The following is a 10,527-nucleotide window of genomic DNA, read 5'->3' as shown; positions in this document are numbered from 1 at the left end:
TGAAGGCTAAACCATGAGGTAGTTTGGATCAGGAAGACAGTATATATGACATGAGTGAAGCCTCAAGTAGACCAGAAAATCCTGCTCTTTCTGGCTCTATATGGATGAAAGTTTCAGAGAGGGGAGTTGTCTGATAGAGTGAAGCAAAGGCCATTTCAGAGAGGGAAGTTGTCTGATTGGAGTGAACTAAAAGCCAAGGGCAGAAGTGCAGTCATTTTACTTTCTGTCTGGGATGCCAGGGGAGCCAGCCTATCACTGTGTACCTGCAGTAACCTCGAGTAGCTACCGGTGAGGCAGAGAGCAAGCTGAGTTAGCATTCCTGAGCTATCCCAGCTCCATTTGGCACAAAAGAGATGCTAGAAATGCTCAAAGGCCCCTAGGAGAACATAGATGTTGGCAAGACACAGGCTGGAAAGTGCAAAAAAAGAAAAAAAATTCTAGAGCCAAGTGAGCTGATTGGGCCACCTGAATGGGAAATTGAATAGGGGTCATGACCATGTCTCAGGGGACATTCAAAAGCAGCTAGGCCTGAGTAGGGATAGTCAGCAGAGAGGACATCACAGGTTCACTCACCACAGACTTCAGCAGTTGTCAGCATTGTGGGACATCTGCTGTGGTAGAGACATGAAGGCCCAGGAATTGGAATGATAGCACCATATAGATCCCCTTCTTCCACCTCCAGAAGGTTGTAGCATTTTCCCACCCCATACTCAGGTACCACCTTGGAGAGGATCAAGTGAAGAAAAGCAAACTGGAGAGAGAGACTACTCTGATTTGAATATTTGTCCCCTTTGAACTTCATGCTGAAACTTGATCCCCAGTGTTGGAGGTGGGGCCTAATGGGAGGTGTTGGGGTCACGGGGTGGATCCCTTGTGAATGGTTTGGTGCCATTCTGGAAGGAGTAAGTTCTCACTCTATTAATTCCCTTGAGAGCTAGTTGTTAAAAGAGGCCAGTACCTCTTTCCTCACTCTGTGTCTTTCTGTCTCACCATGTGATCTCTGCACCCATCAGCTCCCTTTTGCCTTCCACCATGAGTGAAGGCAGCCTAAGGCCTTCACCATATACCTGATCTTGTACTTTTCCAGACATCAGAATTGTGAGCCAAATAAAAACGTTTGTCTTTATAAATTACCCAGTGTTAGGTATTCCTTTATAGCAACACAAAACGGACTAAGACAGGGACACTATTTAAAGTCAAGGAGACTGAATTTCCAAAGCAGAGTGTTTAAATTATTGGAATGAACCAGGTTTACCAGATCAGAACCAACTTTTGTACCCTCTTTCAGTTCTGTGGGGTTCACTTTGTGTGTGTATGCATGGTTTAGAAAATTTTCTTGACCATCTGACTGGAGTGTGGAGAAATATTTAAACTCCTCCCGGGTTCTGGTTGGACAGGGATTAGGCTTCTGTCTTTTGAAGGGGCTCAACCACAGATAGAGGTTCGCTCAGCTGGGGCAGCCTTCCATGCTCAAGCCAAGCTCATTTGGACTGGAAATGCTACATCAGCTGCAGATCCACCTCCAAATGTCTGGTTTTACCAAGGAGGCAGAAGTCAGGGGTCTTAACACACTCACCAAGAACTGTGGAGGGAGGATGGGAGTAAAGAGGATGGCAGCATCTGCCCCTTTCATCTCCTTGGGCAGTCTCTATTTCCCTGCCCCCATCTCACTATATCAAGGCTATCTGCATCCCCCTGTCTTTCCTGGCCTCCTCTGGGACACCTTCTCTACCATGACAGTTGCTGAGGGTTCCCCAGGGCAGGTCGAAGCATGATTTGCTTTTCAAGCTCTGCCCACTTATTGATCTCCTGTCTGAGAAATGTCAGCAGCAGCCGGGAGCTCTCTCCGCTAAGGCACTTAGCTTGGAAGCCTGTGGTATCTGCCTGTATAAACCCTCCCGCCTCCTGCCTGTCTGGCTTTAGAACTATCCCCACCCCCACCTTGGGAAAAGTCTTCTAAGACGAGATGGCAAGAATCAAACAGTAACGTGCTCTGAACACTGGGATGGGAACCAGATTTAAATTGGGCAAAAGCCGTAAGCTCAGAGTCAGAGCATTTCACTTCCTGCCATCCCTCCCCTTCTCAGCATCTTGTCGCGAGCAGGTAGGGAAGGAAATCTTCCAGAGAAGGCTGGCCGGGGGCAGGAGCTTGGCCCAGGAGTCAGAAAGTGGGGCTCTGATCCAGAAGCTGGGTGGATAAAGGCAACCCATTATCTCAACTACCATCCCCTGGTCCTGCACCCCCACCTCAATGCAATTTAAATGCAGGACTGTGAGGAGGGGAGGGGAAGAGCAAGAGACTGCGTTTAGTGGTTAAACCTTTTAAAGTTTAAGTGCATAAACAGGGCCTTCTCCGTATCTGTCTATAGCAATTCTCATGACAGTTACAGCAAAATTACAGAAACTGGGTCGTTTATATAACCCTTTGTATTGTCAAAGCACATTAAATGTCTGCTTCCCTGCGCCCTGCTGAGCTGTCTTCAGCTGTCAAATCCCCATACTGCAGCTCAACACACTGAGGGTAAAGGACTCTGGCAATGTGCACATGGGGAATACCGGACCCTCAGGTGCCGCAAATGTTTTGAAAAGGAGATTTAAATTTCCTCTGCACAGCAGTCCCATGGTTTAAAATATATTGAATTCTCTGCTTTCTAGTCAAATGCTTTGTCACCTGGCTGGTGGGCTTTTTTCCCCTCAAATGAGCAAACACGACATTTGTTTTTTATTCTGGACAGGGTTGAAAGAGCTCATTCATCTATTCATTCATTTGAAAGGGATTTATTGAATGTTTTCTAAAATCCTAGTACTACAAAAAATATGCAGCAGCCACTGTTTTAAGGACTTTCTATGTATTAACTCTTTTAATTCTTATCTAAACCAATAAGTTAGACACTATGATTGTCCACATTTTGAAGATGAGGAAACTGAGGTTTAGTGGATGCAGTGGTATGCTACCCAAATGTACCTTCAGGACTGAGGCACTTATTCCCCCAGGTGCTGGGAGTGCTGGCATGGGGACAGTTCACACTTATTGTTCCTTCAGAAAATGCCCTGAAGTTCACACTCCTTCTTGAGGGCAACCACATTCAATGACAGGGTTATACAGGGGTATAAAGGCTCATTGCCTCACTTGGATTCTAGACAACTCAGTGAGGCTACCCTAGCTCCAGAGGTCCCAGGGATTCAATTGAGGCCTCATTTGTGACCACACTGAAGCAGCTCAACTCCTCCCTTGACCCAGCCCTGCCTTCTTTACTCACCCATCACTGCTGATCTCAAGCTCACTCCTCAATAAACCTCTTGCACTCACATCTCCATGTCCACCTGCATCTCACAGTGTGCTTCCCTGTGATTGCACCAGATGTAGGAGGATAAGTAACATAACATTTGTCAATGTCACAGGCTTGTGGCCAGTGGATGTCATTTTAACCTTACTTAGCTACCACTATCTCACTTACTGAGTAGCTTTACTCTGCCCGACCTGGGGCTTGGCACTATATCCATAGAATTCTTTGATTCATTTAAATCTCCAGCCTCAGAGGTATCACTACCCCCATTTTACATATAGGGGGCCTGAGGCTTGAGAAGGTAAGCAAGGAGTTGGGGTTTCAGAAGGACTTGAGCCTGGGTGTGTCAGACTCCAAAGCCCTGGCTTTCTTGGCAGCTCCAGCCCTAGCCCCAGCCATCCAACCACTGTTCATGGAAACAGTGCAGCAGTTTGCAATAACGCTTCTATCTCACAGAGATCGTTCAACTCTCAGGGAGGGATGGAAAGGACGACATCATCATCTCAATTTTATCAGTGAGAAAATTTAAGCTCAGGGAACTTCCAAGGACTTACTCTGTTGCTAACGCAGCAGAGAGTGGCACCCAGATCTCCAATTTCTGATGTCTTGTAATCGTCTCTGCCAATGCTCCCCAGACAACTTCAGTTTGAGAGCAGAGCAGGATCCTCTTCTATATGAGACTCTGCCCTTGACTAAGAAGTGGTGCCATCCATGCCTTCACTCTGCCTCTCTGTCTGAACTCCAAGACTCTAGAGTTTTGAGAACCTGGGCAGTTGTATCAGCCCCATCAATGCCATCACAATCTCTGTCCTTAGTAAAGTCCTTGCACACATGGCTCCTCTGCCAGGGCTAAGCCTCACTGTAACCTTATAAATCAGGTAGCGTGTGCTTTATGTTCCCTATTTCACAGATGAGAATAATGAGACACAGGCTAAGGGTCATAATCACCACCTGGTCCATGGAAAAACTAGAACTTGAATGTAGGACTTTTCATTACAAGTTCAGTGCTCTTTCCACTCTGCCTGGTCCTCATTGATCTTCTCAAAGCCACTACCTTTCCTTGGCTCCTCCTGTTGTGCACATATATATCAGGAAGTTAATTCCTGGACGAAGCAGGGAGACCAGTTGAAAGATAACTAATGTGGTGTGATTTGTGGAGCTCTGGGAAGCTCCCCGCTTCCACCACTAACATTTAAAATTTTCCACTATTGTCAGTCCTGAGAGCTAATCATTGCCTTTTCCCTAGAACCTTCTTTTGACATGCAAAAACCAACTGGAACTCTTCTACACTGCTAGTGGGAATGTAAAATGATTATTTAAAAAAAACAACTTTGGAAAAGTTAGGTAGTTTCTTAAAAATTAAACATATGCTTATCATTTCACTCTTACGTATTTGCCCAAGATAAATCATATGTACAAAGACTTGTAGATGAATGCTCAGAACAATTATTTGTAATATTTCAAGCCTGGAAGTAACTCAAATGTCCACTAACAGGTGAATGTATAAACCAGTGATGGTATATCCATGTTTTTGAGCAATATAAAATAATAAACTTTCAATTATGCAAAAATGTGGGTGAATTTCAAAAACATGTTTAATAAAAGCAGCCAGACAGAAGGCTACATACTGTATGATTCCATTTACAGAAAGTTGTTGAACAGGTGAAACTTATCTATCATGATAGAGGTCAGAATAGTGGTTACTTTGGTTGAGGGAGAGTGAAGTTTTGACTGGAAAGGAGCATAGGGAATTTTTGACAGTGATGGAAATTTTCTATATCTTGGTGGGGTAGTGGTTGCATGGGTGTATGCAATTGTCATCAAACTGTACACTTAAAATGTGTGCATTTTGCTGTATGTTAATTATACATATATAAAACCAATTAGAAAATAGGTCACTGATACAGTAGATGTGATATTTTTAACCTGGGGCTCCAGGAGTCTCTAGTATCCATAAAACTATATGCGCTATAGTGAGCCTTAGGTATGTTTTACAGAAAACGGGCTTGAATTTTCCTCAGGTTCCACTTCTACAAGAGTGTCTGCAACTCATTTAACACAGATACATAAAAAACAAAGCACCTCAAATAACCATTCTGTGTTACAAATCCAGCAGACAGTTTCTTTCACAGAACTCTACAGCCTTTTGGGGCTGGATTCCTGGGGACACGGGGTCATGGTGAAAAGGGGAAAGGTTCCAGAAGGAAATACAGGCCAATCTCACATTGTGAGTGAGAAGAAAGGGCTGAGGACCAGTTCTGAGACTGAAGAATCACCAGGTATTTAACCTTGTCTGCCAGTAAGATGGCAGAGAAGCCACAATTGCTCAGGTGTCTGTGACTTATACAGGTTTAAAATCACAGTCTTGTCATGCCTGTTTAAACCACCACGAAGCAGTGAAATATTTCTGTGCTGTCAGATGTGGGAGGGAACTGTGGACACCATCAGACACACCTCATTCCCTTGAGAACTGGGGAGCTTGGAAAATTCTTTCCTGGCAACAGCCTCCTTAAGCAATCATCTCAGCCCTCCAGACTTAAGCTGGGATGAGGAATGAGTTGTGTTGGAGCAGCACCTGGTGTAGGAAAGCACGTGAGTGTGCCTGTGTGTGCACGTGCACACACCAGCAAGAGCTGGGGCGGCCGTTTGCAAGATATTTCAGAAACTAGCAGCAGCAGCAGCACTTGGGAAGTTGAAACGCTGAAACCTGTGAATCAATCCAAGTACAAAGCTCTCAGTTTCTAATTCGGTACCTGTTTCCAACACCTTGCAAAGAGTCAATCTGTGCAGAACCTCACGCTTTTGGCATTTCTGATACTCAATTCTAAGAGGATGCGGTAACAGCAGGTGTCTAAACCACTGATTTCTTGCAGAAGATCTTACACCATCAATGACATCGAATTTGCTCTTGCAAAAATACTCAGGAGCTTTTCGTTGTCCACATTTGGAAGCACTCAATACAAAGTGAACACATCTGTCTTCTACAGGCTGTATGGTTGAAGCAGACCCAGGAAATACTTTTACTCATTCTTTTAACATATATTTATCAAGAATCTAGTATGTGTCAAGCCCTGAGCACACAGCAGGAAACATGACAAAAAAAAAAAAAAACAGCCTGGACCTCACTGAGTTCATATTCTAGAGAATTAGTGAGCAAGTACATTATATAATATGTTAGATAATATGGTAGGAGAAAAGTAATGCAGAGAAAGGCAGAGGTGAGGTTGCAAATTTAGGTTAGGCGGTCATGGAAAGTCTTACTAAGAAGAAGACAGGTGAGGGAGTCTGCTTTATGAACAGCTGGGAAGACAGTCCCAGGGAGCAAGATGGCCAGTGCAAAGGCCATGAAGCAGGGATATTCTAGGGTATTAGGGGAACAGCAAAGAGGCCAATATGGCCAGAACTAAATGAGCAAGGGGGACCAGAACTGTGAGATGAAACTAGCAAGGCCAGACTGTGAAGTTCTCGGGCCATTATAAGACTTGGGTCTTGAGTCTGGGTGAAATGGAGGATTTTGAGCAGAGAAGGGATTCACTCAAATTTAGGTTTTAAAAGGATTTTATCACTCTGGCTGATGTGCCAAGAAGAGACTGCACTGCAAGGGCAGAAGCAGGGTGACTACAATTTTGAACATACTTTTACTTACTTCGAATTACAATTTGGAACATTTTAATTTTCCTGTACTTAGCATGTATTCAAGTGAAGGGTTGAGTTGTGATTTGGATGTGCAATTCTGGAGTCAAAGAGGGAGGTCTGGGCTGGAGGTAAAAATGTGGGAGATATTAGCATACGTATTCTGTTTAAGGTAATGAGTCTAGATCGAATCACTAAGACTGTGATTGGTGATTGAGGATGGAAGGACCAAGAACTCAGACCTAGGATGCTCCAACATTAAATGGTTAAGATGGTTTCTTAAGAAAATCCCTTCAGTGTGTGTTTTTTTTCCTTGAAAACAAAAACAGCCAGATCGAAACATGCAAAATTATCTTCAGATGGCAGTAATCATGGTGATAACTGACAGTAATGTGACACTTGTTTACCTAGTCTACAGAGAGAAAAAAGGAACCATGGAATAGTGGCCTGATAAATGTTTGAGAACCCCAATCTGGTATCTATGGTTGGAAGGACTTATGTATTGATTGTATTATATGATAAGTAATTCTTTCTTTTTCTATTTAGCCGCCAAAGACCTCCACTCATATCCACTGCTCATGGACCAGTTGTATAGCATCTGTAAAGGCAATAAAATAGCCCTCATTTCTGAGATACCTGACACCCTAGATGGCTCTGTTTTATCTAGAGATGCTGGCACACCTTTGCTTAGAATATTCTCCTACTGCATTATGCCACTCTCCAATGAAAAAAATTCTTAAACCTGTATTTCCAGTCACCTTCAAACTACATAATGCATGGTGCTGATCCTAATTAGCCTACCAAAGACTTTGAGAACTGAACTAAGAAATAGATCACTGCCCAGATCCTAGACAGGTAACTGGATGGTCCACACCCAAGACAAATCTGAAGTGCACTACAAAGCCTTAGAAAACTAAACTGGCATAGGAACCATAATCCAAAGAAGGAGGATGGTATTTTGCAGCCTGATCCTAACTAGATCAAGTGCCTACTAAAACAAAAATATCAATATCCTCCATAAAATTTAATCAAGACCTAGGGTCTTATAGTATAATACTCAAAATATTCAGGAAACAACTTCAAATTACTCAGCATACAAAGAACCATAAAAATTTCAACTCACATGTGAAAAGACCATCAACAGATGCCCATGATGAATTGAAGCACTTGTTGGAATTATCAGATAAATATTTCAAAGCAGATACTTAAAAATTGTTCAAGTAAGCAATTGCAAACACTCTTGGAACAAATCCTAAAATGGAAAGTCTCAGTAAATAAATAGAAGCTATAAATAAAAACCAATGGAAGTTTCAAAACTGAAAAATAAAATAATTGAAATTTTAAAACTTACAGCATAGACTTAATAAGAGAGCAAAGAGTCTGTGACTGTGGCGATAGATCAATAGAAACTATACAATCTGAATAATAGAAAACAGCCTGAAAAAATGAATAGGGCATTAGGGACCTGTGTGGTTTAACATTAAGGTCATCAGAGATCCAAGCAGGAGGGGGAAGAGTGAAATGTTGAAAAGTTATTTGAAGAAACAATGGCTGAAAATTTCTCAAGTTTGGCAAAGTACATAAACCTACATATTGAAGAAACTGACTGAATCACAAATAAGATAAACCCAAAGTGATCCATATCCAGACACATCATAAACTGGTGAAAAGTAAAGATAAAGAAAGACTCTTCAAAGCTGCCTAAGAAAAACAACACATTCCCTATAGAGGGACAGCAATTTGAATGATCACGGATAGCTCATTACAAATGATGCAGACCAGAAGAAAGTAGCCCATTTTTAAAGTTCTGAAAGAAGAAAACTGTCAGCACAATTCCAAATTGAGTAAAAATAAACTTTAGGAATAAATAAAGATAAAACAATGATATTTTCATATGGTAGAAAACTAAGAGAATTATAACCAGCAGATCTGCTCTAAAAGAACTGCTAAAGTAAGTTCATCAAACAAAAGAGAATTAACAGAAGAAAACTTAGAATATCGAAAATAAAGGAAAAGCAACAAAAAATGGTTAATATCTGGGTAAATATAATGGATTATTTTCAATTTTGAGATTTTTTTGGTCATTGAAAGCAAAAATTATAACATTGTCTTTTGGAGATTTTAATGTAAGTAGATATAACATATAAGACAAATACAGCAAAAAAGGGAGAGGGTAAAGTGTCCTAAATATGGTTATATTTTCTATATTTTAATTGAAGTAGCAAAACACTGATCTAAGTTAATGGTGAAAAGTTAAGTCCATATGTATTTTGTAATCCCTAAAATAACTACATGAAATATAGCCAAAATCACAATAGATAGAATTGAATGCTAAAAATATTCAAATAACACTGTGACTGAATATAATGCGGCATACTGTATTGAATCTCAGAATTTAAAAAATGGTATGAGTAGAAAAATTGGCAAAATCCAAGCAGGCTTCAGTTCAGTTAACAATAATGTATCAATTATTGTTTTCTTAATTTTGACAAATGTACCATGGTAATATAAGATACTAACATTAGGGGAAAGTAAGTGAGGAATATACAATAACTTCCTATATTATCACTGCAACTTTTCTATAAATCTAAAATTTTTTCAAAATTAAAAAATATTTACATAACCCAAAATTAGGCAAGAAAGGAGAAACAGAAAAACAAAAAATAGAGGGAGAAAACAGAAACCAAATAATAAAATGGTAGAATTAACTCAAATATAAATAATTACATTAATGTACATGATCTAAACACACCAACTTAAAGAAAAATGATTAGAATTGATTAATAAAAGAAAAATTTGACTCAACTCTATGCTGTCTACAAGAAACTCATTTCAAATACAATAATATAAGTGGGTTAAAAGTGAAAGGAGGCAAAAGATGTAGTATGAAAACAGTAATCAAAAGAAAGCTGGAGTGGCTCTATTAACAGACAGACAGACAAAAGATACTTCAGAGCAAAGAAAATTAATTCCATTTGACCCAGCAATCCCATTACTGGGTATATATCCAAAGGACTATAAATCGTTCTACTATAAGGACACATGCACACGAATGTTCATTGCAGCACTGTTTACAATAGCAAAGACCTGGAACCAACCCAAATGCCCATCGATGATAGACTGGACAGGGAAAATGTGGCACATATACACCATGGAATATTATGCAGCCATAAAAAACGATGAGTTTGTGTCCTTTGTAGGGACATGGATGAATCTGGAGAACATCATTGTCAGCAAACTGACACAAGAACAGAAAATCAAACACTGCATATTCTCACTCATAGGCGGGTGATGAACAAAGAGAACACATGGACACAGGGAGGGGAGCATCATACACTGGGGTCTGTTGGGGGGAAATAGGGGAAGGACAGCGAGGGGTGGGGAGTTGGGGAGAGATAGCATTGGAAGAAATGCCAGATATAGGTGATGGGGAGGAAGGCAGCACATCATACTGCCATGTGTGTACCCATGCAACAATCTTGCATGTTCTTCACATGTACCCCAAAACTGAAAATGCAGTAAAATAAATAAATAAATAAATAAACAGACAAAGGAGACTTCAGAGCAAAGAAAATTACCAGGGATCAAGAGGAACATTATAAATCAA

Source organism: Callithrix jacchus, chromosome X, assembly GCF_049354715.1.
Source record: "Callithrix jacchus isolate 240 chromosome X, calJac240_pri, whole genome shotgun sequence".
In the NCBI taxonomy this organism is placed as follows: domain Eukaryota; kingdom Metazoa; phylum Chordata; class Mammalia; order Primates; family Cebidae; genus Callithrix; species Callithrix jacchus.
Note: the sequence above shows the minus strand (reverse complement) of the source record.